Here is a 25,783-nt window from a genome sequence, read left to right on the forward strand (position 1 = left end):
TTTTTAAAGTGTGAGTGAAATGTACAATCATCAAAGGTTAATTAAATTTCTATGATCTATTTTGAATATCAATGCAGGATTAAAGGATTTGAGGACACACACATATATGTACACACAGACTTGTAATTCTGGCTCTAAAACCCTCATAAGGAAAACTATGTAATTTGATGACAAGTGATTTATTAAAAGGAATTTTCCTGATGAATTGTATTCTCTGCAACATCTGTCATTTTCTTATCTGATTATAAAGTTGGCATTTCATTCAAACTATTATAGACAAAGGACATTTTGATGAGTGTATCTGCAATGTTGAATTATTTCTAAAACCAGGCTCCCTCTTTGTCTTGGTTTTTAGGTTCCTCCTAAAGTAAATCCTGAGCCAGGATTTGGCTGCAAGTAACCTATTTGGGAGGTAATCCCAGGACACATGGGGAAGGACTGGGGAGTAAGACAGGGAAGGGATGAATGCCAATGGAGGATATGTTAATGATCAGGCTACTACTGAGGGCAACCTGACCTCATTCTTGCTGGAGACTCTCTGATCTCTCAGAAATATCTCATTGAGGACAGGGAAGTTCGGTATGAATCCTAGTTATCCATTAATACTTCTCTGTCATTGCATGAGGGTCATTGCAGGGATATGAACTTTCAGGTCTTTCCAGCCACCCTCCTGAGTGGGCCACACATGCCTACAGGCAGAGAGATACAGAAGATGCTCTCTCTGTGGATTGTCTGCAGGAGACAGGCACCAATTATACCCTATGTGTGGAATAAGATGCGGTGAGGCAAAGTAAGACTCTGGCCACTATTCTTTCACGGAGACTTCAGGGTCCAGAATCACTAGTTCTTACTTGAGTCTTAACACCAAGGAGCCCTGTGACTTGGAGCCAATTACGGAACCTCTCCAAACCTCAGGCTTTCTCATCTGGACAAAGTCTTTGTCAGAAAATACCTGAAACTTAGAAATGAGCAAAAGGATTACTAGATGTTCCTTCAGTGACCTGTTGGGCTTGATTTTCTATTCACTGGGCTATTTTTTTTTTTTTTTAACTCTGGAGGGGCAGAGGTTACTTTGTAGTTTTTGTTCTGTAGAGATGCAAATAGTTTATTTCCAGTTTTATCCTTTAATTTATTTTGAGTACAGCTGATACACCATGTTACATTAGTTTCAAGTGAACGATGCAGTGATTCAACTTCTCTATATGCTATTCTGTGCTCACCACAAGTATAGCTACTACCATCTGTCACCACACAACACTATTGCAATATCATTGACTATACTACCTATGCTGTGCCTTTTATTCCTGTGACTTCTTTACTCAATAACTGGAAGCCTGTATCTCCCACTCCCCTTTAGTCGTCTTGCCCATCCACCCCTGCTTCTCCCCTCTGGTAACCATCAGTTTGTTATTTGCATTTATTGGTCTGATTCTGCCCTTTGTTTGTTTGTTCATTTGTTTTGTTTTGTTTTCGATTGCACATTGGGAGAAATCATATGGTGTTTTTCCTTCTCAGTCTGACTTACCTCACTTAGCATAATACTCTCTAGGTCCATCCACGTTGTTGCAAATGGCAAATTCTCAGCCTCTTTTTATGGCTCAGTGATATCTATCTATCTATCTATCTATCTCACATCTTCCTTATCCATTCCTCTATCTGTATACACTTAAGTTCCTTCCATATCTTGGCTACTGTAAATAATGCTACAATAAACATAGGAGTACATATACCTTTTTGAGTTAGTGTTTCAATTTTTTTTAGGAAAATACCCAATAGTGGAATTACTAGATCATATGGTGTTTCTATTTTTAACTTTTTGAGGAAACTTTATACTGTTTTCCACAGTGGTTATACCAATTTACATTCCCAACAATGCATAAGGGTTCCCTTTTCTCCACATCTTCACCAATACTTGTTATTTGTCCTTTTTTCCCCTCCCAATTCCTGGTTTGATAAGGACTTTTATTTTGAGAAAAAAGGATCCCAAACATCAGGCTGTTCATAAAAATAACCCACAGTATCAACTTTAGAAAACAAATCTTAAGGCTATTACACTAATTATTTTTCTAGAGGACGCATTTCACATGCCAACTCTCATTCACAAAAGTACACTGGTACACTTGTGTTGACCAGCCCCACATAGCACTCTTATGTGGGGTATAACACACATACCTCCAACTCAAAGCTGCTCTCACGTGCTACTCAACTAATGCGACTGCCTCTGCAGTTAGGGAAGCAACTACTGAGCTCACGTATGAATGGAAAGAACTGTACTCCCTGCACAGCGAGAGATTATTTTGGAGACAGTTGATAAAAACCACACATCCTTTTTGTTGGTAAGTCATAAAGAGGTACCAAATAAGACTTACTATAACTACTAGGAGTGTCAAAGGAAGCAAAAATGGGACTAGGCGCAGGGCAATATGAATTAATGAACATGGGAAGGACAAGGATGGGGAGAACAGTGAGCATGTGCTGAAGAAGACACTAGGGGAGAGGATCTGGTGAATATTTTGATCTTGGACAAGCACCGAGGTAAAAAAATAATGGGACAAGATTTCTAAACCCCACTATGCGCTTAGGAATCATCCTCGCCATTGGCGCTGTCTCTGTCATCCTCTCCCTCCTCAGCCTTTTTTCATCGTCCTTGATCAACTCCAGCTGGCCACCCCCCCAATCTTCATTATCATCACCATCCAGCAGGTCCCCCTCCTCAGCAGAGTCATCTGTACCCACCCCCAGACTCCATCTTCATATCGGTCTCCTCTTTTGAAGGGAGCTGCTGCTCTGCTCCTCTTCTGACTTACCATTCTTCACCTCTCCTTGTTTGCTCTGTTCTTTCTCCGTTTTTTTCCAGGATTTCCAGTAGAGAATCCACTTTTTGTTTTATCTGGGTCAACTCATTCTTAATGGTCTGAAGGTCATCACCTTTCAACTTTCCAGACTTGGAAGAAGATCCTCACTATCCACTCTTAGAATTGAAGCCACTTTTGCCCCTTCGTGAGGTGTTTCCTAATACACGCTGGCATCTTGAAGGAACTACTGCCCAAGGAGGAGGAGGAGGAGGAGGAGGAGGAGGAAGAGGAATATGTGTGGGATAACTATACATCTTGTCATAATAACCTCATTGAAAGTCATCATCCAAGTCATAAGAGGAGCTGAGTAGAGGGGACGGAGAAGGGTGTTCTGGTACTGACCCATGCATCTCTGCTGCAGATCATTTCACACCTGCTTTTCCTTGGTTCACCTTTGGCTCTGAAGCCAGATTAATATCTAAAACCTGGCCAGCAATCATTCTGCCATCCTCTCCTGCCACAGCAGCCTGGGCATTTCTCTCATTAACATACTGAACAAAGGCAAAGCCCTTATAAACAGAGCAACCCACAATTTTGCCATATTTAGAGAAGACCACTGATTTCTTGACCACAAGAGGATTGAGAATCCCAGTGAATACACAGGAATTCGTGGAGAGAGGATCTGTCTTGTTGGTAGCATTGCTGGTCACTTTCTTTGATGATAAGGTTCCTCACAAAGCTGAAAAACTCAAGCAAAGTTCCACTAACTTATATATTTCAAATGATTTGTAACCAGGAGGGGGAAGGGAGACGAGAGAAGAGATTGGATTCTGAATCTCCTACTCCTGGGTTCTATGTGGAGAAGCCAGCTGCTGCTCAAGGTCAACCACGTGGAGGCACCGCTCAGTCTTTGTCTCTTCACAAAAATGTTATTTGTCTTTTTGATATTTAGCCATTCTGACAGGTGTGAGCTGATATCTCATTGTGGCTTTCATCTGCATTTCCCTCATGATTAGTGGTATTGAGCATCTTTTCATGTATCTGTCGGCTGGCCGTATGTCTTCTTTGGGAAAAATTTGTATGCAGGTCCTATTCCAGTTTTTATTTTTTAATATTTATTTAGTTATTTATTTATTTTAAGATTTTATTTATTTATTTCACAGAGAGAGAGGTCACAAGTAGGCAGAGAGGCAGGCAGAGAGAGAGGAGGAAGCAGGCTCCCCGCTGAGCAGAGAGCCCAATGCAGGGCTCGATCCCAGGACCCTGAAATCATGACCCGAGCTGAAGGCAGAGGCTTAACCCACTGAGTCACCCAGGTGCCCCCCCATTCCCATTTTTAAATTGGGTTATATGGTTGTTTTTGTTTGTTTTCTGGTGTGTGTGCGTGTGTGTTTTCTTTTTTCGTGTTGCATCTGTCTCCAGTTTTTAAAATCTTGTTTTAACTGTCTCCTGTCTAAGCTGACATAGGCTGGCTGTTTGAAAAACAGATAAATAATCAGGGAGTGGGGCACAGATGTGCCTTCTTCCAAGCTTCTTCAGAGACAACAAGTAACCTGTCTAGCTTTCTGAGTGTTACAGGTGCTCTGCTAATGATCCCTAGACCCCTTCTGGCTCTTTTTTTTTTTTTTTCTTCCAAACCCCTCCTTTACAGAAGTAAAACCTATTGAAGATTTTTATTTTTATTTTATTTATTTGACAGACAGAGATCACAAGTAGGAAGAGAGGCAGGCAGAGAAAGAGGAGGGGAATAGGCTCCCTGCTGAGCAGAGAGCCCGATGTGGGCCTTGATCCTAGGACCCTGGGATCATGACCTGAGCTGAAGGCAGAGGCTTAACCACTGAGCCACCCAGGGGGCTTTAACCCACTGAGCTACCCAGGCGCCCCTAAAAGAAAAACCTAGACACAAAGACCCACCCAAGTGAGGAAAAGCAAAGACTGTTTATTCAGAGGTTGCTATACATAGGAAAGAAGCCACCATCACTTGCATTTAGGAGATACTGGAAGGCAGGCAGAGAAGTGGAAAGCTTTGAAGTAGAAAAAGGGAAGGCTTCCAGTGTGCACTGTTTGGAGGCTGTTCGCATGGGGAAACTAGAGAAAGGCTGAGTAGAAGCAGGGCATCTTACGGGACTGGTTTAGGGGAGCACATTTGGCTTTCTCTTTCTGACCCTAAGTTGGAAGAAGGCACACATATTAAACAAGATATCAATTATTGACTAAGTACTGACTGTTTTGGGCTGATTGCTATTGAAACTGGGGTTTGGCTTCCTGGACTGGTTGCTGCAGATTGTAGATTGGAGTTCTATTTTTAGATATGACCTGGCCCTTGTTGATTTGTTTATCCTGCCTTTGAAAACTGAGGTTGAAGTATATTAGGTTGCTTGGCGTCTCACAAAGTGGATAAGGTAAGATTCTATATCTTCCATGAATTGTAGCCTTAGCTTCACTCTAAAGAGCTAAAATTTCTTTGGTTAGGAAGTAACATGAATCCCTGAGGCCCAGACCCACTACCAGCTAGTAGGAACAACAAGGAGGGCTTGGCAGTAGAGCTGGGGAGTAGCTTGTGGGAAATGTGAGAAATCCCAAGGCTTTCCACAAATTTCAAAGTGAGCAGTAAGGGCTGAAAACTGAGGGGTTGAAGTTGGCAAAAATCTTAGTATTTATGTGACCCCTGAAACCTGAGGCTAGTGGAACTCATGACAATCAAGATTATATCTTCATGTATACTTGAATACCTCACGCTGAACCAGCCATATTCCTTCCTCAGGAATCTGTGAACAGCTCTTCAAATCAGAGCTTGGCTTCTTCCCTTATCTGAGAACTGCATTATAGGCAGAACAAAAGTAGCTCTTGCTATGGGGACGGATTGAAAGACTTTGATCTGTCATTCCAGTCACGTGAGCCTATCCCTAAACCAGAGATGGTAATGAAAGTAATTTAACATACATCTATAATTAATTTGTTACACTTTTCCTGCTGATGGCAAATCGTACTATTTTAGCAAAGTTCATGGAATTAATCTCCCAGGAGATGAGATGGAAAGCCTTCAGAAATAAATGGTTTTGTTTACCCCAAAACATGTGAGTTTTAAGAGCCAATTTTGGCTATAGGTCAAGGTTAATTAAGTGTTTCAAATCTGTCTTTTAGAAAACTATATAAAGTCGAAGATCTTCTTCCCACCAGATATACAGGAGATCTACAACATTAAAAACCATTTTCCTTCTTGAATGATTCTAATGATCTGGTAAAGGCAATAGATAATAAATCTTTTTTACTATGAAGACGATATAAGGGTAAGATATATTAGAGAAAAGGATGTTTGCTACATTTATTTATTCAATTGTATCTAGAGAATAAAGAGAATAGAGCACATTTTTAATATGGGTATTACTTAAGTGATTTAGATGACAAAGGTACATTCTCATTATGTGTAGATCTGACCAAAATTTGGCCAGACTGCTAAGTAAGGTGGCCAACTTATCCTGGTTTGCCCAGGACTTTTTTTTTTTTTTTTAAGATTTTATTTATTTATCTGATAGACAGAGACCACAAGTAGTCAGAGAGGCAGTCAGAGAAAGAGGAGGAAGCAGGCTCCCTGCCCAGCAGAGAGCCCGATGTGGGGCTTGATCTCAGGACCCTGAGATCATGACCTGAGCCGAAGGCAGAGGGTTTAACCCACTGAGCCACCCAGGAGCCCCTGCCCAGGACTTTCTTAACTACAGAAATGAAAGTCCTGTGTTCTATAGTCCTGGGCAAACTGAGATGATGGTTCAGCCTAGCTAAGATTGCAGAAGATTTGAGTTTAAATTAATTCAATTTTGAAAAATGATGAGTGGTATAATACACAGTTAAGTCAGAATGAGTCCTAAGCTGTGTGTTTAAGAATGGAAAATAGATTTCCAAAATAAGGATATGGAAAAATTGATGGAGAAATACAGGATCAGAGGTATCACAAACTGCACAAGATTCACAGAATTGGAGATTTGAAAAAAATAATTTAAAAGCAAACTCTCCTTTGCAATCCAAGATAAGGCAAGGCATGACTGAGATTTTTTAACATTCCTCTTCTCCTTTCTTCTCTTCTTCCACTGGGTTTTTTCTTTGTTTCTAAGAACATCTGGAGTGGTGGTTCTCAAAACACATTACTAGACCAGCAGTAACAGCACCACATGGACACTTATTAGAAATGCAAATTCTCAGGCCTGAGTTACTGAATCTGAATGCTTGAAAGAAGAGCAGAAATATGTTTTATTAAGCCTTCCAAGTGATTTTGATGTATGCTAAATGTTGAGAACCACTGATTAAGAGCAATCCTTCCTAACATTTTCACATCATGGGATACATCAAAAATGATCATTTTATTTTTTTTAAAGATTTTATTTACTTATTTGACAGACAGAGATCACAAGTAGGCAGAGGCAGGCAGAGAGAGAGAGAGAGAGGGGGAAGCAGGCTCCCTGCTGAGCAGAGAGCCCGATGTGGGGCTCAATCCCAGAACCCTGTGTTCATGACCTGAGCCGAAGGCAGAGGCTTTAACCCACTGAGCCACCCAGGTGCCCCTAAAAATGATCATTTTAAATACAACACGTGGGGCAAATGGTTGAGGCTACTTGAGGTTGTATGAAGAGGGCAAATATTGTCACTTCCTTAGCATGCCTGCAATCAGGCATTCAAGTGCTCATGTTTCAGCACCCCCGATGGGAAGAGACTAGATGGTTGGTTACATTCACCTTTTCTACATGTTTGTCACTCTTTCTCACCTGTTATATAACCCAGTAACCAGTAACCAACAATTGATAACCAATAACCAACGGATGCTCTTCGAGATGCCACTAAACTAGTGACTTCAAAATTGCATGGTGTAGGCAAGTTATCAAAACTAAGGTAACTTAAATTAATAGATCTTGGCCTCAACCATGTCTCCATACACAGACACCCTAAATCCTAGGGCATCCTGTGGACAAATTTAGTAAAGGAGCAGTGAAGCATGGACTGTCCTCATTCCCCCCCACCCCCATGGCTTTCTCCCCATGATTCTTTTTTTTTTTTTTTTCAGCCTAACAGTATTCATTGTTTTTGTACCACACCCAGTGCTCCATGCAGTCCATGCCCTCTCTAATTCCCACCACCTGGTTCCCCCAACCTCCCACCCCCCCACCTCTTCAAACCCTTCAGATTGCTTTTCAGAGTCCATAGTCTCTCATGGTTCACCTCCCCTTCCAATTTTCCCCAACTGCCTTCTCCTAACTCCCCATGTCCTCCATGCTATTTGTTATGCTCCACAAATATGTGAAACCATATGATAATTGACTCTCTCTGCTTGACTTATTTCACTCAGCATAATCTCTTCCAGTCCCGTCCATGTTGCTACAAAAGTTGGGTATTCATCCTTTCTGATGGAGGCATAATACTCCATAGTGTATATGGACCACATCTTCCTTATCCATTCGTCCGTTGAAGGGCATCTTGGTTCTTTCCACAGTTTGGCAACCGTGGCCATTGCTGCTATAAACATTGGGGTACAGATGGCCCTTCTTTTCACTACATCTGTATCTTTGGGGTAAATACCCAGTAGTGCAATGGCAGGGTCATAGGGAAGTTCTATTTTTAATTACTTGAGGAATCTCCACACTGTTCTCCAAAGAGGCTGCACCAACTTGCATTCCCACCAACAGTGTAAGAGGGTTCCCCTTTCTCCACATCCCCTCCAACACATGTTGTTTCCTGTCTTGCTAATTTTGGCCATTCTAACTGGTGTAAGGTGATATCTCAATGTGGTTTTAATTTGAATCTCCCTGATGGCTAGTGATGATGAACATTTTTTCATGTGTCTGATAGCCATTTGTATGTCTTCATTGGAGAAGTGTCTGTTCATATCTTCTGCCCATTTTTTGATATGATTATCTGTTTTGTGTGTGTTGACTGTCCTCATTTTGACCCATATTACATTGTGTTTAATCTATTATACTCTCTCTTATATTTTAAGGAAAAGGATCTGGTTTGTCATCTTTTTCAGCATTGAAAGGAGACTTTGCCCCAAGTGTCTGAGAGAGTATTTCACTCATCAACAAAGCTGGAACTTGATCCCACTAAGAGCTAAGGCAGGAGTCTCTCAGTAAGTCCTCAATGCCCAAAAGAGCAGGGAACTGGGACAACAGCTCAACAGAACAATAAATTTCTTATTGTAAGGCTCTCAACTTCATGGAGGAATAAATGCTTTGAATGAACTAATTTGTAATTCAGGATGGATGATGTCACTATAGTAAGCAATATATTTATAGGGGGAACTGTGTCACAAAATGCTTTTCCTTAATCTAAAAAATTTAGATGGTCTTACGTTGACAAGTGTCCAGAAATATATTTTAAACTTCAGCAACCACCGCTGACTTCTTCCAGAGAAGCCTGTATTCATTTGGCACATGGCTTTGTAAAGATGTATGTATCTTACCAACAAAACAGGAACTTTCCCCAATTTGAAGAAGATTTAGGGCCATTTAAAATCCTTCAGCTATAAATTAAATGAGACAAATGTCTGTCTAATTAGGAACAACTTCCAAAGCATTCTTTTCTTTTCACATCATCAAAACAATATTTTCAAAGTCTCAATAGAGCACATGCATCTTCTAGTATGCTCCTCATTTTGTCATCCAATGTTAATTCAATTTTGGAATGATTTTACCCCCATAAATTTTGCTTTTTCAGATAAGATTGGCATGGTGATTGCCTTTGAGTGGCTCTAACATTTATGACATTAAAGGTTGTAAAAATGAATAAAGGAAAACTCATTTTAAATGGAGTTGGGAAGTCTTGAAGGGGGTGCGCTTGAAGGGGGTGCGCTCCCATTTGTGGAAGGTTACTTTACATAACCTAACAGGAGGAGGGAAGATTTTCTCCTTGCCCATTAATAACCAAGCCAGTAAGAATCACTGCAACTTAGCTAATGAAAATTGTTACAAATCTGAACTCTTGCTTTCCTCTGATAGAATTTTGTTTCAAATAGCTTCTCTCAGTTGCCTTCTTTCCTCTATACAATAATACTCTTCTCGTCTGTTTCCTGGATTTACCTACGCTTTGCCATAGTTTGCAAGTCCTGTGGTGCAGTTCTTTTGCTATATAGTTATTCTTCAATAAACTAATTTTGCTCATTAACTGGCTATTTTATTTTCAATGTTGACAAGGTCAAAGAGGTACACAAGTGCAAAGACAGATCAATTTCCATAAAAAAGCTGAATTCCAAAGCTCTGTTCATGTTTAATATATAATGTTTAGCTAAGATTTTTCTTATTTGTTTTTTTAATAGGCTTGGTGTTGATAAAGGATAATTTTAGTAGGAATGTGCTTTTATTTAAACTTACTTCAAGGTTATAGAAATTAATGAGTTTATGGAACTTCAACAAAAATTTAACTTCAAACCTGTCTCCTGGACAGTGTGTGTTTGGGGGAAGGAAGGAGAGAGTTTGAGGAAGGGAGAGAGGTTGGGGGAGGGCCTCTCTAAAACTCAGCTTTTTCTTCCAACATTCAAAAATGTTCAGGAGGATTTTTACTTAAAGTAACATAATAAGTTATGGACAATTTATCAGGGTTACTCTCCTTTTTGAGAGAGACAGAGGATAAAAGGGAAAGATCTTCCGTAAAGGAGGGAGGAAAGTTAACCAAAATGCCAACTTCTCTATTTGTTCTGGATTTGAACTAACTAGGTACTCCCAAACTAGCATAACTCATCCAATATTTTCATAAGGCAATTCATCTAAGATGGTAACTATAATTCTGACAATGATGGGATTACGATTGCACTAAATATTTACTGAGCACTTATTATGCACAAGGAAAAACACTGCTTCACCATCTCATTTAAATCTTACAACTCTCCACAATATCATTACTATTATTGGACCATTATTATTCCAACTAAAAAAAAAACAAACCACAACATATTTTGGATACTAACCCTTTATCATATATGTCATTTTAAAATATCTTCTCCCATTCCATAGTTTGCCTCTTTGCTTTGCTGATTGTTTCACTCGTTGTAAAGAAGGTTTTTATTTTGATGAAATCCCAATAGTTTATTTTTGCTTTTATTTCCCTTGCCTTGGGAGACATATCTAGTAAGAAGTTGCTAGGACCAATGTCAGCACCCAAAAAAACAAACAGTCCAATTAAAAAAATAGGCAGAAGACATGAATAGACATTTTTTCCAAAGAAGACATACAGATGGCCAAAAGACATGTGAAAAGATGCTCAACATCACTCATTATCAGGGAAAACAAATCTACAGTGAGGTATCACCTCACGCATGTCAGAATGAGTAAAATCAAGAACACAAGAAACAACAGGCTTTGGTGAGGATATGAAGAAGGGGGAACCCTCTTATACTGTTGGTAGGAATGTAAATGGGTGCAGGCACTCTGGAAAACACTATAGCATTTTCGCAAAAAGTTAAAAATAGAACTAGCCTGCAACCCAGCAATTGCACAGCTTGGTGTTTATGCAAAGAATACAAAAATACAGATTCAAAGGGATACATGAACCCCAATATTTATAGAAGCATTATCAACAATAACCTTATTATGGAAAGAGTCCAAATGTCCATTAACTGATGAATGGATAAAGAAGAGGTAGTATATATATACAATGGAATATTATTCAGCCATCAAAAAGAATGAAATCTTGCCATTTGCAACAATGTGGATGGAGCAAGAGTGTATTTTGCTAAGGGAAATAAGTCAGTTAGAGAAAGACAAATTCTATATGATTTCACTCATATGTGGAACTTAAGAACAAAACAAACAATCATAGAGGAAAAAAAGAGAGAGGCAAATCAAGAAACAGACTCTCAACTATAGAGAACAAACTGATGGTTACCAGAGGGGAGGTAGGAGAGGAGATGAGAGAAATAGGTGATGGGGATTAAGGAGGGCACTTACCCTGATGGGCACTGGGTGATGTATGTAAGTGCTGAATCACTAAATTGTATACTTGAAACTAATTTCACACTGAATGGTAACTAACTGGAAATTTAAATAAGAACTTAAAAAATTAAAAACCCAGGAAACAGATTTAGAAGCAATAAATAACTTCAACACATAAGAAATAACTGGCAAAACTAGGAAATGACTTGGTACCGTGAATGAATTACTGCCCCATTCAAAAGCTGAGGCCTCTCCTTCCCAGGGGGTGTGTTCTGCTCAGGAAGCATGAATTGACTGGCAAAGGTGTTAGGAGAAAATTTCAAAGGCCCACAGTTAACAAGAGTTAATTTGCTTTTGAGTCAGTACATACACCAAACTGGGGGGTGGGTGGTTCCTCAAATGGGCAGACTCTGCTCTCCTAAAAAATTCCAAACCCAACTCATAAAGCCCTTGATTCAATCCAGAGCTTGCAGAGTTTTCTGTGCTCCTGGCCCTCTTCCAAGAAGCTGTTACTTACTGGTTCTTTAGATCTGACCTAATTTGGAAGTAGGCAGCATAGTTCCCTGAAATGGCTAATTCTGAGGTCGGTCTTCAGAACAGAGGACATTTAGCATCTCCAACAGACACTCACACAGCACAAGTCTCTTGTTCACAGGTATCAGGATGATGTTTTACCAGGAAAAGTAAAATGGAGAGTCAAAGCAATTTTCTAAAGCAGCTTTGGCAAAAAACTCCACATGAATGATCCGGATGTCCCACAACATTCTCATGAGCCAAATCATTGTCCAATTCTTGACTTTTCTACTTGACATTTTTTTTTTTTTGAACCCAGTCCATAGAGAGAATTTATACACTGGGGACGACTGTAAACAAGCCAGGAGCAGCATAGCTCTGAAAAGAATTGTCAGAGCCCAAATCAGAAGCATAATTATTGACACCTGAAAGAAGACATCCTCAAGTCCAATGGGCCATCGTCAGATGCATTTTCTTTATTCCTCTAAAGAAGAATTCTTATTATCAGATGCAAGTTGTGAGCAGAAAATTCCCATCTTTCTTTCAATCTGAGTTTTCCCATCATCTAAGGATTTCATCTATCCAGGGATTTTTGCAGGGTGGGATGGAAAAGGTACAAAAAGACTACAGTGCCTGATTCAAAGTTTATACTCCTTCCCCTGAATGAACCCAATCCTTTTTCTCCTAGAGTGTGCTGTGAAGAATAGCTAATGAATGATCATAAACCACCCAGACAACTTAGTGTGGAACATAAGTGATGGATCCTATTTTTCTCTCATGGCTTTCTTTCCATTTTATATAGAGCGCGGAGAGTCTGGGTTTTATGTCGGCTCTGTTATGTGATCCCTGTGGCTTTTTGTAAGTAACAAATGCCCCTCCTCAGCTAATACACACATCAAGCCCCACATGCCTGTGTTCCGTGGAGACTGCTTTTATAGATGAAGGGACTGTGTGTGATTGTACTTTCTGTGGTAATGACCTTGTAACTTTTGAATATGGGAAGAACAAGCTAATGAGAGGCCAGCGTCAAAATATATTTCTGCTCCATAAAAACAGCCACCAAGCGCAAGAAAAATCCAGAACAGTTTTGAATTAGGTGCCTATCCCTGCTCAGAGTCAAGGCCAAGGTTTTTCCAGAATCTGTTTGGAGGGAAGAGAACACTGCTTGGGGCTAACTGCCTTGTTAAACAACAGGAGAGTCTGAAAACATCATATAAACATAAATTCACCCAGCCTTCTGCATGGGGAAGTACAGGGAATAGAAAACGAGTCACAGAAGCTGTTTGCTGAGGACCCACATAAACAACCATCTTTGTAATCTCAGGGTTACAACCTTCATAGTAAAAAAGGGAAGGTAATAGGGTCCCTTTCTGAAATAGTGGCCTGTGAACATGAGCCCCAAAGGATTGATGAGACAGTTGTTACTGCTTCTAGCTGTTTATTTCAAAGAGGATAGAGGCTGCAGAAGAGATGGGAATCTGAGGTATCTCTTCCCTGCTATTGTCCCAGTTCTGTAGTAGTGATGGGGATTTCATTTAAATCTGTATCATCCCCTCTGGTTTCAGCTTAGATATGAAAAGGACTTGGGAGTCAACATTCTCATTATTACAACAGGAAAAATACAGACAAACTGGGAATCAAGGAATTTGTTGTACCCAACAGAGCACTGAAGTTGCAAGGCAAACTGTCAGTCCTAGATACAAAGAGAGAGGGCCATCCGGAGGGGTACAGTAGACATTGGCTTATCAGGGGAAGAAGCTGCTGGAGCTATAAACTGGTGAGAACATTTTTTTTTTTTAAGATTTTATTTATTTATTTATTTATTTATTTGACATATAGATCACAAGTAGGTAGAGAGGCAGGCAGAGAGAGAGGGGGAAGTTCCCTGCTAAGCAGAGATCCCGATGTGGGGATCCATACCAGGACCCTGAGATCCTGACCTGAGCTGAAGGCAGAGGCTTAACCCACTGAGCCACCCAAGTGCCCCTGGTGAGAACATTTAAATGAAAACTTTGGATAATTGCTAGCGGCTGAGTGTGTGCTAGCTTTAGAGTGAGAAACTCCCAGGTGCAATAGTCTTCAGAAGACCCAGAAAATTCTGTGGCTTCTCTACCTAGGAATCTACCAGATTCTCATACTGAAGGTCTAATAAAAATATCCTTGTGACTCTGGAAGAAGAAGAGGAAGAATAATTATTGTGAAATTTGTCTAGAGCCTTCTACATAACAAAGGTTTGCTCTCCAGGGAAAAGACTTTTTAGAGTCTTACCTCAGTTATCTTAGTTGTGATAAGAGCATTTCCGTCAGTCCTCTATAGCTGAGTGGAATGAAATATTTAAAGTATTTGTTATGGAATGAATGTGTTTCTTCAAAATTCATATGTTAATGCCTTAACTCTTAGCATGGCTATATTTGTAGATGGAGCCTCTAAGAAAGTAATCCTGGTTAGATGGGGTCATAAGCATGGGCCCTTGATCTGGGATGATTAGTGTCCTATAAGAAGAGACATCAGAATGCCCTCCCTCTGTCCTTCCCCATTCCTCCATGTGTATGCACCCAGGAATGGCCATGTGAAGACATATAGAGAAGACAGCCATCTGCAAAATTAGAAAGAGAACCCTTAGTAGAAACCAAATTGGCTAGAACCTTGATCTTTTCAGTCTTTATAGATTCAAGCTAAAAGAAAAGGGATGGCAAAATAGCGATGCCTGGGTGGCTCAGTCGGTTTAGTGTCTGCCTGAGATGGGCTTCCTGCTCAGCAGGGATTTACTTCTTTCTCTCTCTCTGCCACTACCCACTCCTGCTTGGGCTCTTTAGCTCTCTCTGTCAAATACATAAATATAAGTCTTAAAAAAAAAAAAAAAAGAAAAAGAGAGAAAAGGGATGGCAAGAGATGTACCAAACTGATATTAATCAAAAGAGAGCAGGAGTGGCCAAGTTAATTTCAGACAAGGCAGACTTGGAAGCAAGAATGATTGTCAGGGATAAAGAGGGGCATTACATTTTTATAAAAGGGACAATTCTCCAAAAAGACATGGCAGTTTTAAATGAATATGCATCTATGAAGACAGTACCAAAATATATGAGATAAAAAGTAAGACAACTGTGAGGAAAACAGACAAATCCACAATTGCAGTTGGATACTTCAACATCCCTCTGTCAGTAAGTGATAGATCAAGCAGACAGAAAATCATGAGGATGTAGTCATTTGAACAGCATTATCAATCAACTTGATCTAATTGACATTTATGAAATAATCCATCCAACAACAGCGAATTTACACCCTTCTCATATTCACATGGAGTATTCACCAAGATAAACCACATCCTGGGGCATAAAACACACCTTCACAGATTTAAAACAAAAGAAGTTATACAAAATATGTATTCAGACGACAATGAGATTAAACTAGAAATCAATACAAGGAAGACACTTGAAAAAAATTCCCAAATATATGAAAACTAACACACTTTTAAATCAACCATAGGTCAAAGAAATCTCAAGAGAAATTTATAAAAAATATTTTGAACTAAATGAAAATAAAACTACAACTTATGAAAATATGGGGGATACAATGAAAATAGTTCTTAGAAGGAAATTTATGGCATTAAACGCACATATTAGAAGAGGACTCTAATATCTACAACTTAAAATTCTGCAATAGAAAACTAGAGAAAGAAGTGCAGTTTAAGTCTAAAGCAAGCCTAAGAAAAGAAATAAAAATCAGAGTAAAAATCAATGAATGAAACATAAAGCAATGAAAAAAATCCATGAAATCAAAAGCTAATCCTCTGAAAAAAAATCAATAAAATTGATAAACCTCTAGCCAGGCTAACCAAGAAAAAAGGAAAGAAGACACAAATAGTTACACAGTAACTATTATTACACTGTAATAGTCACCTTACAGCAATACAATGGCACTAAATTCATATCTTTCAATAGTTACCTGGAATGTAAATGGCCCAATCAAAAGACACAGAGTATCAGAATGGATAAAAAAAACAAGACCCATGGTAATCCTGGCTGCAAAAAACTCATTTTAGACCCAAAGACACCTCCAGATTTAAAGTGAAGGCATGGAAAACAATTTACCAGGCTAATAGACATCAAAAGAAAGCTGGGGGGTGGCAATCCTTATATCAGACAAATTAGATTTTAAGCCAAAGCTCTATAATAAGAGATTAGAAAGAAGGACACTATATCATACTTAAAGGGTCTGTCCAACAAGAAGATCTAACAATTTTAAATATCTATACCTCCAACATGGGAGCAGCCAATTGTATAAACCAATTAATAACAAAATCAAAGAAACACATTGACAATAATACAATAAGAGTAGGGGACTTTAACACCCCATCGCTGAAATGGACAGATCATCTAACCAAAGATCAACAAGGAAATAAAGGCTTTCAATGACACACTGGACCACATGGACATCACAGGTATATTCAGAACATTCCATCCCAAAACAACAGAATACACATTCTTCTTCCCAAAACAACAGAATACACATTCTTCTCTGGTGCACATGGAACATTCTCTAGAATAGATCACATCCTGGGTCACAAATCAGGTGTCATCTGGTACCAAAAGATTGGGATCATTTCTGGCATATTTTCAGACCCCAATGTCTTGAAGCTAGAACTCGATCACAAGAGGAATGTTGGAAAGAACTCAAATTTATGGAGGCTAACGAGCATCCTACTAAAGAATGAATGGGTCAACCAGGAAATTAAATAAGAATTTAAAAAATTCATGGAAATAAATGAAAATGAAAACACAACTGTTCAAAATCTTTGGGATACAGCAAAGGCAGTCCTGAGAGGAAAGTATATAGCAATACAAGCCTTTCTCAAGAAACAAGAAAGGTCTCAAATATACAAACTAACCCTACACCTAAAGGAGCTGGAGAAAAAACAGCAGATAAAGCCTAAATCCAGCAAGAGAAGAAAATTAATAAAGATCAAAGCAGAAATCAATGAAATAGAAACCAAAAGAGCAGTAGAACAAATCAACGAAACTAGGAGCTGGTTCTTTGAAAGAATTAATAAGATTGATAAATCTCTGGCCAGACTTATCATAATTCCCTGTCCAGACTTATCAAAAAGAAAAGAGAAAGGACCCAAATTAATAAAATAATGAATGAAAAAGGAGAGATCACAACCAACACCAAAGAAATACAAACAATTAAAAGATCATATTATGAGCAACTATAAGCCAGCAAATTTGACAATCTGAAGAAATGGATGCATTCCTAGAGACATATAAACTACCAAAACTGAACCAAGAAGAAATAGAAAAACTGAACAGACCCATTTCTATTCTGTTTTATTGATCTATGTGTCTATTTTTGTGCCACTACCATACTGTCTTGATCACTACAGCTTTATAATATAACTGGAAGTGCAGAATTGTGATACCTCCAGGTTTGCCTTTTTTTTTTTTTTTTCCCCAAGGTAGTGTTGGCTATTTAGTGTCTTTTGTGGTTCTATACAAATTTTAGGGTTGTTTGTTTGAGCTCTGTGAAAAATACTGTTGGTATTTTGAGATGGATTACATTAAATGTATAGATTGCTTTGGGTAGTATAGATATTTTACCAATGATTATGCTTCCAATCACATGAACATGGAAGGTTTTTCCATTTCTTTGTGTCCTCTTCAATTTTTTTCATCAGTGTTTTGTAGTTTTCAGAGTACAGGTCTTTTACCTCTTTGGTTAGGTTTATTCCTAGGTATCTTGTTTGAACAAATGGAATTTGAAAAAAAAAATGCCACTCACAGTTGAAGAAAAAAAAAGAGAAATATTTAGGTGTAAATTTAATAAAATATAGGATCTTAAATGCAAAATACTACAAAATTCTGTTGAAAGAAATCAAAGAAGATATAAAAAAATATAGTAATATTCCATGTTCCTGGATGGGAAGACTCCATATTATTCAGCTGGTGATTCTTTCCAAATTGATTTCTAAATTTAACATAATTTTATGAAAATTCCAGCAAGAAATATTGTAGATATGAAAAAACTGACTCTAAAGCTTAGAGAAGAAAAGAAAAAGACCTAAAATAGCCAAAACAATACCAAAGAAGAGGAAGGAGGACTCTCACTATCTGACTTTGAGATTTACTATAAAGTTACAGAAATCAAGACAACATGGTACTGGCAAAAGAACAGACATACAGATCAAAGGAAGAGAAAAAGACTTATCCAAATGTAGTCAATTGATTTTTATCAAAGGTACAAGGTAAATCAATGCAGAAAAGATAGTCTTTTCAACAATTGATGTGGGAACAACTGGATGTCTATATAAAAATACAAAACTAGAAACAGCTCTGCCAAATTTCCCAAAAGTTATCTCTAAGTATATCATAGATCTAAATGTAAAAGACAAAGCTATAAATATTTTAGGAAGAACATAAGAGAAAATCTACATGACTTTGAGTTTGATAATGAGCCTTCAGATACAATGCCAAAAGCATAATGCATAGAAGAAAAAATTGATGAGTTGCCTTTATTAAAATAAAGACCTCTGTTCTGCAAGAGCTACTGTTAAGAGAAGGAAAAGACAAGCAACACATTGGGAGGTAATATTTTCAAACTGTATATTTAATATTGGACTTTTATCTACAATACATGATCATATGTTAAAACTTAACAGTAAGAAAAGAAGCAACCCAGGAAAAAAGGAGCCAAAGATTTGAACTGCATTTCAGCAAAAAGAATATAAAGATGGCAGATATGTTAAATGTCATTTGTTATTACAGAAATGCGAATTAAAACAACAAGAAGGTACTACTATATGCCTATTAGAATGACTAAGATCCAAAAAACTGACAGCATCCATTGCTAACAAGGATGTGGAACCACAGGAAGTCTCATTCACTGTTGGGGTGAATGCAAAAATAGTGTATCCGCTTTAGAAGAATTTTGCAGTTTCTTACAAAGCTAAAATAGGCTTACTACATGTTCCAACAATATTGCTTCCAGATATTTACCGAACTAATGAGAAAAATGCATGTCTACATAAAACCCAGCATGTGAACGTTGATAGCCACTTTATTTATAATCAACACAAACTGTGCTTGCTTTAGCAGCACTTACATAATCAGCACAAACTGAAGGCAACCAAAGAGTCCTTCAATAGGCAGATAAACTGTGATGCATCCATACAATGGGATACTATGCAATAAAAATGAATGAGCTATTATGCCACTAGACTTAGACGTGGAGAGAATTATGTGTGTGCATAGTATCTGATTCTTTAGAGCTGGGCTGCCCAATATGGTAGCCACTAACCACCGTGGTCATTGCACACTGAAACATGAGGAACATGATTGAGGAACTTAACTTTAAATTTTACCTTACTTAAATTAATTTAATTGTAAATATCCACATGTGTCTAGTGGCTGCCCTATTTAGGCAGTCCAGCTCTAAAACATCAAGCTCTGCTCTCTCCTCCCTGCGATGTTCTCTAACCCCAAGTCCAATGTATTTTTCCTTCTCTTTCTGTTATCATGAGGATCAATTTAGCTTTTCCTTCCTTCATTTTTATTTGTTGATCTGTCATGGTGGTAGGTGGGGATTTGGGACATGGAAAGTGAAGACAAGTAGAAAAGTTGACTTACCAAAGACAGTACCGTATTTTTCTTTTAGAGTGTTGGTTACTACTCTCAACATGTTGTGTGGCTTGTTTTATTTAATTTTCATAAAAATATTTTATTTAAGTCTCACCATTATTTCCATTTTATAGATGCAGCGTCTGATGCACAGGGAGCCTGGCAATAGTTGCTCAGCTAGGAGAGGCCAGAACTGGGCCAAGTTCATATTATAAACCACTGTGCTATAGTGTCTCCTGGTATCACTCTATCTTGTTCAGCCTAAGGACTTGAAGTATCATTAATTTCCTTCCAATGCTTGAGAGTTGAAAGTGACAGCTTCTGGAATTTAGGCATTATTAACGATTACTGCCTTTGTTCAAATAAGTACCTCAGTTCTGTGCCTTACCTTAGGGTCCTGAGGGGTTGGGGCATAGAACAATGAAGTGTTGATATAAGCTGGGGAAAACAAAAGACATCCATGTGCCTCAAACATTTGCACTGATTAGGTCATTCCCTGGGTCAAAAACCTTCAGTGATTCCCAGCAGTCTCTGCACCAAATGCACACTAACTTTTGTGACCTTGTTTTCCACTCTTTGGGTACTTAAGCCCTCTGTAACTTGCTGAGTGCTGAGCTCTTCGTGCACTAGTCTCCTTGCCTTCTCAATGTGTGATTGTACTGGGATGTGGGATGTCAACTCTATTCACCCATCCCAACCCCTCCTCTCGCTCTAAAGGTGTGTAGTCATACCAATCTGGTAATATGAGGCTGAGGGATTTCTTCCTTCGTAGTCCCACTGCTACTGCCCCAGCTTATATCCACATTACCTACACCACCACAGTCTCTTAGTCCTTCCCTATCATCCATCTCCAAAAACACTTCCCACAGATGCTGGCTTTGTTTGCCTACCACAGCTTAGCAGCTCACACTCCCATCTGTTTACTCAAATCTTTTACCCTTTCCCCACAACATGGTAATAGTAAATGTTTCCTGACTCCCTCAAACCTTGGCCTTCTTGCATTACCCCAGGTGCGTTGGTGTGTTTCCATCCCAGAGCCTGTGCATGTACTGGTCTGGAGTGCTGCACTTCCAGATGTCTGAGTGGCCAGCTGTAGCACTGCAGGTAAGCCTGTGTTCAAATGTCACCTCCCTGAGAGGCCTCCCTTGACTAACCCACCTATTCTAGCTCCTCCTTTATTCTCTATCCCCCTACTCTGCGTTAGTTCTCTGTGGGGCAGTCATTATCACCTACCATTGCAAATCTAATTTGTGGTAGTCTCTATATTAGTATATTATTCTGTGAGGGCTCACTTATTATCTGTTTTATTCACTGCTGTTCCCAGCTCCTAGAACCATGCTGAAGCACCCAATAAATATTTGTTAAGCAAATGGGAACTTGTGGAATAGAAATCAGAATAGCTCTATTAACCGTACAAACTGATTGCATGGGACAGAAATCTAGGATGGCAAAATTTAACATTTATGAGTGGAAACAATCTATAAACTTTATGTCATTGTTTCTCTAGAGTTATATTTTCCAAATACCTGCACACTTAGTTGTGGAAAAAAAGTGTCATGGGGACAACAAAGATTAATAAATACTGTTTTTCATATCCAGTTTATGAAGATTCACTATGTGATTACCATATTAAAGGTTCTGAGCAGTCTTGCAGTAAAGGAACTAGATTAATTTTATTTTAAAATTTCTTAAATATATATCAGCACAGAATCCCTTCTCCAAGGAGTCCCTTAGTAGGGGATTTGAGTCTTGAGTAGACTCAAGCTAGGATGGTTACCTCTCATGCAATAATTCTACCCTACCTTTTTCTGATACAAACACTTTGCACCCTGACACAAGGGTAGGCAAACATGTGACCCATGCTCGCAAACTATATGCCTCATAATTTGGCTCAAGGGTGGGCACGTGAACCCAACCAGGACTGCCAGAGCATATCCCTAAGAATTAAAGGCTGGATCTGGAAAACAGACTTCCCTTGTCTCTCAGGCTGTAACTTTCAAGTGTTCTGTAATACACTCCTTGCTCCATGGAGAAAGCCTGTCTGTAGCAGAAGAAAAGCCAACATTCGGGGGAGACTAGTTGAGAGATGGAGAGAAAAAGAGGAGGGAAACGTGAATAACTGGGAATAACAGGGATAAATAATAACCATATGGGATTTAAGTTTTTAAATCCAGTCATCCCTGAAGCCGGATCTGCCCCATCTTGATATTTAGATATGTAAGAAGATACATTCCCTCCCCCATTCCCCATTTTAGACTAGTGCACTGCGTATTGGTGTTGCACATCCAACACCATTTTCTGCCCAATATGCTCTGGGAAATCCTGCCCCATGGGACCTCAGCAATAAGCCTGAGTTGTTGACCAGCTCACTCAAATTTTAGAGGACAAAAAATAACCATCCAACCAACAAGAGCAAATGATACCCATATCTCTGAATGATGCACAGATTTTATACACAGAGCTATGTTTTCCTGAATGAAATCTAGGAGGATCCCAGCTTCCAGCTAGAGCAAGGTATTCAGACACAGTGTGAGGTGGTGCAAGGACCTCGTTCAGATGGTGTGGCGCATAGCTCCAAGCGATGGGTGGATGCTGTTCACAGCAGTCTTCAGAGGAAGTCTGGCAAACCTGGCTCTGTGAGTCCTCTATGCCTCTACTATCATCCATCCAGGAAGGCAAGACACTTGTCCAATACCTCTCTATGTCCCCCAACAGTGTCTCAAGAGAAAAGGGGCTTAATTCATGTTTGAGGATTGAATGAAACTCAGGCTGGGCCTGTTCTTTATTAACATGGTTATAGTCAAGGTTGACTTAAGGAATTCTTAATAACATTTATTTTCAGCACATTACTTCATGAATGCTATCCTTGTAGATTCATATATATTCAGTGGTTGCTTTTGAGAAATCTAAAAATACCGTCCCTTGGCATTTGCCCTAGAACAGCGTGCTGCCTTGATGTAGCCATAACAGCCACACCATATGGGAAGAACCTGGGTACTTTCAAACAGACTCTTCTTTTAGGATCAAGTCTGCTGCTGTCGCTGGGGCTTGCAGCGTCCTGAACCTCTTTATTTAGGTACAGTATTCCAGGGCTATTATTTCATACGTAGAAGAATTTTTAAATAGCCTGTAGTTTGGGCTTTTCACCACTAGAGTTCAATCTTGCTCTTATCTACATGATTTCATGGACAGGGAAAAATAAAATAAAGCCGCACACCACCCCCCACCCTCACACCCCAATGAAACAACACACAAAGACAATTCCCAAAGAACTTTCTCCAATTCAAATCCTGACCTTTGTCTACCAAAAACTGACTTTATTAATGTGCCTTTTTCTTTTTGGCACACTTATTTCCTTGTTGGTATTGTCATCAAGTATAAAATTCTTGAATGCCTTTGCTTTGTTACAAATAATTTGTCAATGCTTGATAAATAATTTCTCTTTAGAGTCTGTTTGTTTATTTCTAAGTAATACCTACAGCTCTAACTACCTGGCTCATTTATGGGAAAGCATACTTTTTTTCTGGTCAGGGAGACTTGGGGGTTCACAGCAGAGCAGTGAGAATTATAGCAAACACACTGCTGCTCTGGGTCTCAAAGTTGATCACTCATTTTTTAAGAAGTTTTCAAAAAACCATTTAGGTTTCTCCATGAACCTGTGGTTTCCACATTTAAAAACTACCACTTCTTTCCCTTCCTATTTACCCATTGTGTTCAGATATATTTCTGAGGAGACCAGTATCAAGTATAAAAGTACGAATCCCAAACTGTTCTTCCTGTATGACCAGTAACTCCACAATGTATCATATATGCATGAAGCATCTCTGTCAAGTGAATTTAAAAAAGTGTAGTCTTATGGGATATGGGCAGGTATATATCGTCATTCTGCCTCTTGAACACTTACTTTTAAGTGTCTTATATATCACACATGGCGCAAGAAGGATAACTTGGAATGAGTTCATCTTTGCTGCATATAGACATTTTCCCAGTGGCTGGACCCAGTTAAGACAGAGAAAACCACACTGAGTTACATAATATTCTTGGACAAAAGGCTGAGGAAAAATATGAAAACCTCATCTTGTAAATAGAACTTCATTTTATAAACAACCCAGACCTGTATTAAACAAGTTAAGGTACAAATAAGTATGAGGTAAGTTTTCCTATTATTTGCTTTTTGAGGGGAGGTGGCTGGTAGGGAAAGAAATTCTGTGAGAAAGAAAAAGAACACTGATGAGGGAGGCAGCAAAGACAATTTTCTCACAATAATGCTAAGAGTCAAGTTAAAAATCCTACAGCATCTAAAATGATGGTGTGCCAAATTAGGGATATATAACAATATGTGATTATTTACTGAGTATTTACTGTGTGCTTGGCATTTTATGTGGTTTATTTTATATCATCCTCCCATCATGATTCAGGGTTCCTTCTCACTCCCACTTCACGAATAAACAGACTCACAGGTATAAGTAATTCGATGAGGGCCATTCATCAGGAAATGGTGATGCTGGAGGTCAGACCAGGCGGGCACCTGGACAATGTGGTCAACCAGGATTCTGTGTTCATATGGTCTGAGCTTAGAGATTAATAACAATTCTGATACAAAGAGTGGCCACTTCCAGGCAGAACAGCAAGAAACTTGAGAGAGAAGATCTGTAGGAATTAGATGATAAAACAAGATTTGTTAATACTGAACATTATCATCAACCAAGATGTGGCCACATGGACATTCTGCTCCAACAGTGGAAGTATACAGGCTCCAGGATCTCTGATAACACAGGACACCCTGATGTGGCAAGAACCTCTCTCAGCCACACGGGTTAAAGCTTTCACCAATTTTTTTTTAAAGGGGAGTCTTAAAATTGATCTTCAAATCTCACTGTGTGATATTTGTAACAAATAATTGAAACAAATTGTTACAAATAGTTTTTTGTTACAAACAGTTATAACAAATAATTAGGCTCAGATTGGCTCTATGAGGAATATTCTCATTCCGTAGTAGGGTTTGGGTAGTGCCATCTAACCTTTTTGTTATCCTTTTTAGGTTCTAGATAAAGAATCTCACCTCCCATGCAATACTATTCCCAGTAGTCACTCAGGATGAGCTGTGGACTCATTTGTTCATCAGCTACTTATTAAGAACCTACTACATGCCAGGCACTGACTAGGTACTGAGACTATGGAAAAAAGCAAAACAAACAAACAACAAATAAAAGTCATTCTCATCAGGGAGACAGAATCAGCAGACATGCAACATACATGATGGTGGTAAGTTCCATGTACAAAAATAAAATTGGGAAGGTCGATGAGGAGCGTTGTTTTGTTTTATTTTGTTTGTCTTACAATTTTAAACAGGGTGGTCAGGGAAGAATATTAGCTGTAATAGTAATAATAATGGTAGTTCTTACCTATAGGCATTGGTACAGCTATCATTTATTGAGTGCTTACTATGTTCCAGGCCCCTTTAACTTATGCCTAATTTAGCCACCAAATCTTTCTCACAGATAAGGAAAAAAAGACCCCCCCAAAAAAATCACACAATTTGTTCAAATCACACAGCTATTATGAAAAAGATGAAGATATTCTGAGTCAGAGCCCAAGTTCTTAATTCCACCAGAATGCTTCTTTTGGGGCGTCCTTGTTATATTCTGTAAATATCTACATAAGAGATAACATCTAGTGAACCCTGCCAACCTAATTTTCTAGTCCCGGTTTATTTCATCCATAGCAATATAAAAACTACCTGTTTATTTTCCAGTAGTAACTCTTCAAATATACTTGTTATATGGAATAGATTAAGTTAATTGGAATTATGGTTTATTTATACATGTAGAATATGTTTCCCTTTTACCTTAAAATATTTATAGCAGCTGACAAAACTTAGGGCAAAACAGACTATTTGGAAGAACTATAAATTATAAATAGATGAATTTTTAGTAGGCTGTGCATAGAAAAA

At 38.8% G+C, this 25,783-nt stretch overlaps 1 pseudogene; it reads right to left on the reverse strand.

Moving 5' to 3' along the window:
- Positions 1–2,578: 2,578 nt before the first annotated feature.
- On the reverse strand, positions 2,579–20,678 carry LOC116873584 (annotated as a pseudogene).
- Between the last annotated feature and the right edge of the window lie 5,105 nt (positions 20,679–25,783).

The sequence above is a fragment of the Lontra canadensis genome, unplaced genomic scaffold, assembly GCF_010015895.1.
Source record: "Lontra canadensis isolate GAN:19392208 unplaced genomic scaffold, GSC_riverotter_1.0 scaffold34, whole genome shotgun sequence".
In the NCBI taxonomy this organism is placed as follows: Eukaryota; Metazoa; Chordata; class Mammalia; order Carnivora; family Mustelidae; genus Lontra; species Lontra canadensis.